The 8,362-nt window shown below is 39.0% G+C and overlaps 1 pseudogene; it reads left to right on the top strand.

Moving 5' to 3' along the window:
* Window positions 1-211: 211 nt before the first annotated feature.
* On the top strand, window positions 212-893 carry LOC148014238 (uncharacterized; annotated as a pseudogene).
* Window positions 894-8,362: the final 7,469 nt, after the last annotated feature.

The raw sequence follows: 8,362 nt of genomic DNA on the forward strand, positions 1-8,362 counted from the left end.
TTGGTGCAATTTAGGTTCAATGCCTTTTACATGTGAATACTCCCAAGAAAATACATCAATATACTCCTGTAGCAATTTGATCAAATCCTCCAAAAACTGGCCTTCTACTTGGGCACTAACCTTTACCATTATCGCTCAGCATCAGTCCCTAGATTGACCTCCTGCAACTCATCCTCTTTGACCCTACTAGAAGTGCCATACTTCTTCTGGTATGGTCCAGGAGTACTTGTAGCATTTTTGGAGGCTTTCCTTATTTGTATAGGACATTTTCGAGAAGGGGAAGCTGCTGCATTTTATACAAGGCTTAAATCCCTCTCTGGCTCTGCTGATGTGAGAGCTCATAATCCTCAAACCATTGAGCGAGCAGCCCAGATTGCTGAGGTGTTTGAGCCAAAATATGTTGGCAAGTACAAGCATTTGTCAAGTAGCTCCTATGGTACTGTTCATGAGGCTGACAGGAAGACAAAGCTTGCTGATTGGATCAATAAGAAATTAACAACTGCCCCCTTTCCACGATATCCAACGGTTGCCGGGAGTAAAATGCCATATGCAAAGCCATACAGGCCCATGGATGCAAAGTCAGGTGTCAAACCCAGTTCTGGTTTTGACAAATCAGAAGTTAAACAACATTCCAGGGCCATAATGGACAGTAGGAAAAAGGCAAATTTATGCTTTAGGTGTGGAGAGAAATGGACACCTGAGCACCGAGATGTGTGCAAAATGAAGAATGTCAGCTCAGTCAAACTCAGCATGATAATTGAATTATCAGATGATGATGAAGTGGTTGATGTAGCAGACCCCCATGATGTCTCTCATGAGGAATTGACAGGAGCTCGTGATGCAGATGAATCTCTTGACACAGAAGCCACAAAGGGGACTGCATTTCTCTTTGATCTGGGTGGGGCTATTGAGCAAACCACTCGTGTGATGCATGAGATTGATATTCAGCCTACATGTGGCAGGAAAGGCCGTAAGGCAACACTCTCTATGTTGGAGCATCAACCTACAATGCCTTTTCATGTCAGAGGTGGTGACTAACTAGGTGGTGTGCTCCTATTAATAATAGAGAGCATTGCAGTTAATATGGGCTGGTAGAGGACGTTGGCTTGGTACTGCTGGTAGCTAAAGGGAAATAACCGAGCTTGGAGACGGAGTCGGAGATGAGTGCGTGTTCAAGAGTCAAGACCATTACATTAAAGCTGGCAGATTATCAGAGATAGGACTATCCTGAGCAGCTGAGCTTCTGCTGTTGCTGAGCCCATTAAAGATGGCAGTCTATCAGAGACAGGAGTCAGGACTATCCTGAGCTTCTGCTGTTGCTGAGCCCATATTTATTATATGTTGAGCCTTTCGCTTCTCCAAGAGCAGGCCGCACAGCACATCTAGGATCTCCCTCATCGATGGACGATCTTTTGGGATGTGGTTCACGGAGAGCAAAGCTATTTTCAGGACTCCATAAACTTCATCTAGACGTTCTGCTGATGAATCATTTTGATATCCATTGGGATGGAGCAATAAAGCTGGATCTATCACTCTCCGCCAATCTTTTGCATTATATGCCGACTGAACCCATCCTCCCAGGTTCTCACTCTCATCACCATCAAACATCTTTTGCAATATATACAATTTACTGTTGTATATGGGATTCATCCCTAGTGGAATTGATGTTATCCCATTGGCAATGTCATTGATTGTATTTATCTTCCTTTCACCATATGGCAGATTAGTCATGAGAACACCAAATTGCTAAAATTTGTCTAGCTATGACAGAAATTCGGTAAAATACAAGTTTCTGATCATACCTCATCGATACCAGATTAATCCCCGGTTATGATGACGATCTTCCCGTGCACATTCTCCTCGAGGACCTCATGGAAGAAGCACAGCAGCACGCTGTGGAAGATGAGCGGGAGCCACAGGACAAAGACCCTGGAGAGGCCGCCAATGATAGGAAAGAAAAGGTTGAGGAAGCCCCACATTAAACCCTACTGCGCCGCTCAAAGCCGGGAGCTTGTGTCGATTCACAATCTGTGTCTCCCCACCATCGCGCACATAAACATCAGGCTCTGCATTTGGGTATTGCACGCAAGTTCTTTGAAGTAGTCAAAGCTGCTTTGGCTGTGCTTGGCTATCTGGGCAACATTACAATTTGTTAGTCAATAAGCTCCTCTAGTTTGCTTTGACATTTCCATTGGTGGATGCCATTTCTGTTCGCTTTGCCATTTCCAATGGTGGGTGTACAGTCCAGTCCAGTCGCTACAGTCGTCTGCTACCATTTGGTGCCCTCTCCCCTTCGCCATCTGCAACCCAACTAGCTTTTGCCCTCATCCCTTTGCCATCTACGGCTTAGTCTGCTGTCGTCATCCCTTCCCTATCTGCCGCTCAATCCAACGTAATTTGCATCTATGGCTTGTCGAGCTGAAGCCTGAGCTATGGAGTCGCCTGCCCTCAGAGATCCTCTTGCACTCTGTCTTCCCTTGTTTGCCCTTCTTCTTCCTCTTCAAGCTGCGCATCCTGTCCCGAGCTGTCTGCGCCCATCTCTCCTCTCCCGCCTTCTGGCTACGTTTTAAATCTCAAATTAAATTAAGAATTTTTCTAATCAGTTCTAACACTACCCATTCCTATTTCACCCATTCTTATGCATAAGTGCATAACTTGTGCTGGAATTCTATTGGCATAAGTGCATAAGTGACATGTAGTATGTACATTTCTTTGTGCAAGCTATAAGTTGTGTTGTACAACCATCTTTCAACTCACACCATAGTTTCTTGGAAACATTGTGTAGTCCACATGATACCCTTGATCTTAATGAGTTAGAAGATGAAATAGTGTTGGAATCCCAACTTGTTATGCCTAGTCCATTTCAATCTCTAGCTATGTCAACCCCACAACCATCAAGTAATGTTCCAAGTCCTCAACCCTCTTCCAACATCCCAAACCCTCTACCCTCTTCAAATGTACATGTCAACAACCCATCACTTGTAAGCTCTCTCATTGGACAATCCTCTTCACAAAGAAATACTCCATCCTTGCAAAAAGTCTCTCCAACACCAACCCAAGCGGTGGAAGGGCCAACTACTTGTACAAAGAAGAATGAGATTTGGTATTCTTTCCAAGTTTTCACTCTTCCTGACTATTATTAGGATAAATGGATTTCTTTGAATTGAGGGAATTTGAAGACTAAGCATTGGGTTGAAATTGCTCGAGATGTGAATGCAAGTTGTGGAATGGAATTCACGGAGACTCTGCTAAAATAAGTGAAATAACTTAAAGAAGGCATACATGAAAGAGCATGCCAAGAGGCCATATCAGGTGCAAAATAATCAAGATGGGAGTTTTATGAAAGAATGGGCGATATGCTATCAACCACCCCAAAGGTCAATGGGCTTCAAGGTGCTTTTGGTGGAAATGATTTTGCTCTCATCTCAACATTTTATCTCTAGATGATGAGGAGGATTCCAATGTGCCAGTAGAGCTGAAAGTCAAGACCTAGAACAACCCTTATAGGCACATGAGGAGGACATAGAAATGGAGGGGCGTCCATTATAAAGAGGGCTATGCACAAGTGTGATGAGAACAAGACTAAAGAAAGCAATGTGGGCCCATCTATTGGAAGAGAAATCTGAGGCCAATGCAACAAAAAGTAGAAAAGCATGTCAATGGACAATGTTGGTGCAACACTCAAGCAAGGCATGAGCAACTGGACACAAGCACTAAAAGAAGTGGAGCTTAGCACATTGTGTTAGAAGAGAAGAGGCTAGAAACTCAATTGCAAATTGCCCAACTCCTTGCCAATACAAGGTATACAACCCCCCCATGAAATTACATTTGTATTCTATTCTTTTGATCTTAATGCAAGGTGTCATCTCATTTACAAAGTTGTGTCACTTTTGAACTAGTTTGAAAATGCCCAAAAGTACTTAGTACCTAATGTATCTAAATAAGAAAAGTAACCAAGTATGTGCTAACAGAGATTGGTATTTGAGAGAGACAACTTGTTCTAATTGCATCAAAGTATCTAACTAAGAGCCCAAGCCATTAAAGTATCTAACAAAGTACCAAATTGATTAAGTACCAAAGTAACTAACTATCAAAGTATCTAAGTAACTAAGCATCTAACTAAGTATCTAAGTAACTAACTATCAAAGTAACTAAGCATCTAACTAAGTATCTAAGTATCTAAGTCACTAACTACCAAAGTAACTAAGTAACTAAGTATCTAAGTAACTAGGCATCAATCTAAGTATTTAAATATGCACATTAACTGACCATACTAAGTATTTAACTAAGGATCTAACTACTATCTAGTAAAGTACCAAACCAACTAAGTATCAAAGTATCTAAGCAACTAAGAACCAAAGTAACTAATGATCTAAGTAACTAAAGCATCTATCTCTCAGTATCTAAGTATCTAAGTATGCACATTAAGTGACCACCTAACTAAGTATCTACCTCAGCATCTAAGTACTAAGTATTTAACTAAGCATCTAACTAATATCTACTAAGTATTTAAGTATCTAAGTATCTAAGTATATACATACACTAAGTAACCACCTAACTAATTAAGCATCTAACTACTAACTACTAAGTATCTAAGTATATAAGTATCTAACTAAGCCTAAAGTATTTAACTGAGCATCTAACTATGTACACTAAGAAACTAAGTATGTACACTAAGTACCCAATAAAGTATGTCTCACGAAGTATACATTAATCACCTAAGTAAATATATCTAACTAACTAACACATTGAATGTCACATTGGTTGAACTACATTGACACACACATTGAATGTACACATTGATTCAACCACATTGACATGTAGATTGCTTGACGTTAATGACATAGAAGAACTTCAATTGATGGTTGATTACAAAGTACAATGGAGAAATACAAATGCTATGCACAATGGAGAAACAAAAATGCTATGCATGATGGAGAAATACAAAGCCATAGTCTTAGCTTTGCTAAGAAAGAGGCATACAAAAAACTCAAGCTAGTTGCATACGCAAGGTCCACTGATTAAAGACTGCTAATCGTAGAGCTTGGCCCTCAATGCATTTTGACCTTGCGGGATGAGTTGGTACATTATCATTTTGGGATGAGGGTCAATATCATCCTCTCTTAGTTCATCCTCTAATGTATCCATGCGGAAGTTATGCACGACACAACATGCCACTAATATGTACATAGGAACGTGTTACAACTCAACATTCATGTCATGCAAAATGCACTATCTATTCTTCAACATACCAAAATCATGTTCAATGCACACTCTTCCCTTTGAAAGATGTTGATTAAATAGCTTCCAATCTCCATTATGAGCATATATCCATAATGTCTTTTTTGAAATTGTTCTACATGGATTATGGTTAGGCCTATCCATTGTGATGTGTGTTACTTAATTACATAAGTATGACTATGTTAGATGTTGTGCACAAATTTGTTCTCATTTGCCATCTACAATTATTTTGCTAGTTATAGCTTGATTTTTAAATCTACTAAACATGGCTATATTAGATGTTATATAGAAAATCTTCTTGCTTTACCATATAGACATGGATTTCACTAGTTATAGCTTCACTTTTATCTAGTAAAACTAAAAACCTAGTTTCAACTAAAAATTTCTTAGGTACTATCTAGAAAAATTTGTGTATCTACTAGATATGTGTGTATTTGCTATCTAGTTTCGTGTCCAAAGTTCCTTGTGAATGTCGATCAATGATGGGATGTAATGGTCAACTTGTAGCCTATAGGCTTTGATAGTGAGCATGGAGCTATCTTCGACGATTCGTCTCTCTCTCTCTCTCTCTCTCTCTCTCTCTCTCTCTCTCTCTCTCTCTTTAGACTATCTTGCTAGTATGGAACTTAGCAGTGTAGCAGTGGCAGCTCAAGACTGCGGAGGTGGAGGAGGCTGAGACGATGGAGCTGGGCTAGCATATCCGCGGCAGTAGAGCCGTGTGAGATTGTGGAACACTGTGGAGCTGGACTGGCCGCTAGCGTACCTAGGCACCAGGAGGCGGAGCAGCCGAGATTGGTGGCGCATCCAGTAGGTAGAATAGCCATTGGCCAACCCTTTGGAGATGGCGTCACGGTTGATAGCTCCTATACCAGCAGGTTGGAGAGTCGAGAGTCCTTAGAATTGCGCCTGAAGGCTGGCCACTGGCACCCGAGTGAACCTAGAAGTGTTTGCGACGGCTACTAGCTGGCCTACAATTGCACAATATCAGCCTCCTGAGTCCTCTGCCTCCACAGTCTCGAGATGTCACTGCCACAATACCAAGTCTCGATTTGCCACTTCCACAATTACCCGTGCGATTAGATTCTGGAAGCGTAGAGACTGGCTTGCGGGCAATGGCTACAAGTAGATGAGCATGGATGACGGCCGTTGCATAGACTCGGAAACGAGAGAGAGAGAGAGAGAGAGAGAGAGAGAGAGAGAGAGAGAGAGAGGGATTTTAAATTAATCTTCAAAAAGATATTAATGAAATGTTTTAAATTTAATAATAAGGTTTACTCTAGTCATAAGCTTTTTGATACTTTGTTTCAGAAGGATTTTGGAACTTTGAGTCTTGTATCTAGCCTTCGGAATCGGCATCTTCCTTAAGGTATTTTTTAATGGTAAATTGTTATCCATTCTCTTGACAAAACATTTTGCTTTGCTATGTAATCTATAGGTCTAATATATACATACATTGGGAAATTTAAGTCAAATGGGTAAACTAAAACCGGTACCATTTGTCTTTACATGCAGCATTTGGCCAAGCTTTTGGATTAACATAAACAAACATTAGGGAAGATTCTTTTGATTTCGATAAAGAATTTGTTATTGAAGATGGTATCATAATCGAAAATGAACTTGTAGAGAAATGTAAAAAGAAGAAAGATGGTTATGTTTGTAGTTTTCTTTCTCAATGGAAGATTGTTTATCCATGGGCTTGCTCAATTATTGATGAAGAAGGAAATGACCGTGTTAAATGTAAAATTTGTACGGAATTATAATTGAACACACCATTGCAGGGACGTGTAGGAAAACAATTAAAAAACAAGCTCTTGAAATTCACCAAAATTATGAAGCCCATAAACCAGTTGAAAGAGAACTAAATAAAAGGGAAAAAAAGCCCATGTGAAAATTATTGAAAAACATCTGGGACTTAAATGTTTGATGATGAAAAAAATCGGATTGTGAGTATCATCTAAATTATATGGAACATTGTGCAATATAACATGCTGTTAGATTCTTTTGAAAGCATGTACAAATTTCATATGTTCATGCATAGCCTGAACATGCTTATGTCTATAGAATACTTGTCGTATACTAATGCAACAGCTAGAAAACAATTCATTAATGCTATGCATCTAGTTTATTGGGAACCTCTTAAGAAAGAAATTATTGCAAGTCCCTTCTTTTCACTAACGATCAACAAAAGTATTGATCAACGTTATGCCAAACATCTCATTGTTCACATGACCTATCTATCTAGCAAAGGGCTTGGGGAACCAACAACTCAATTTATTCGTCTTATTCGAATTCTTGATGGAAAAACTAACTCTATGCTTGTAGGCATTAAAAAACTATTAGAGAAAATGGGTTGAGATGATAACAAAATGGTTGATTTTGCGTTAGATGGAGCTAGTGCCATGGTAGGTGTACATGAAGGAGTTGTAGCTAAGTTAAGGAGAACTATTCCTCATCTTGTGGGTGTTCATTGCATCGTACACACTAAGAGAATTGAGTTATAAAATATCCATGCGAACATTGTGTAAAGTTTGTGTATTTAGACGAGTTTGCCAATAGAATTAGAGATTGGTTAAGAGATTCCACCTTACATTGTGAAGAGTTGATAGACATGTTAGATGCTTTTATAATCAAACACTATGAAGTACTTCTTATTCATGGTGTTAGATGGCTCTATAGAGGTGCTATGATTTATAGGGTAGTAGCTATGATGCCCACTTTACTTTTACATTGGTGGAAAGAAAAAAAATGAAGCTATGTATTCAATAGGTACAATTTATCAACTTTAGTTTCTTATTTATTTCTTAGTTGATATTTTAGTAGAAGTAGACTTATTAAATGTAAAGTTTCCAATAGAACATATAGATATAACCATAATAGGAAGAGATGCAAATGTTTTATTGAACTTATTAAAAGAGAGATATTTAGGAGATTATTTTGGTGGGGATTCTACAATTCTTTAACAATTTTAAAGAAAATCTAGGGGTTGTATTGAAAAGATTGAAAATAAGGATGGTGAGGTAATGGAACATCTTAAAATACAAGAGTTTACCAAATAGTGTAAATTGTGGTGATATTAATGGATGCATCCTTTTAGCTTAGGATTTTATTAACAAATTAATAG

This window comes from Lygodium microphyllum, chromosome 25 (genome assembly GCF_053477565.2).
Source record: "Lygodium microphyllum isolate KBCC chromosome 25, Lygodium_microphyllum_v1.1.10, whole genome shotgun sequence".
Classification (NCBI taxonomy): domain Eukaryota; kingdom Viridiplantae; phylum Streptophyta; class Polypodiopsida; order Schizaeales; family Lygodiaceae; genus Lygodium; species Lygodium microphyllum.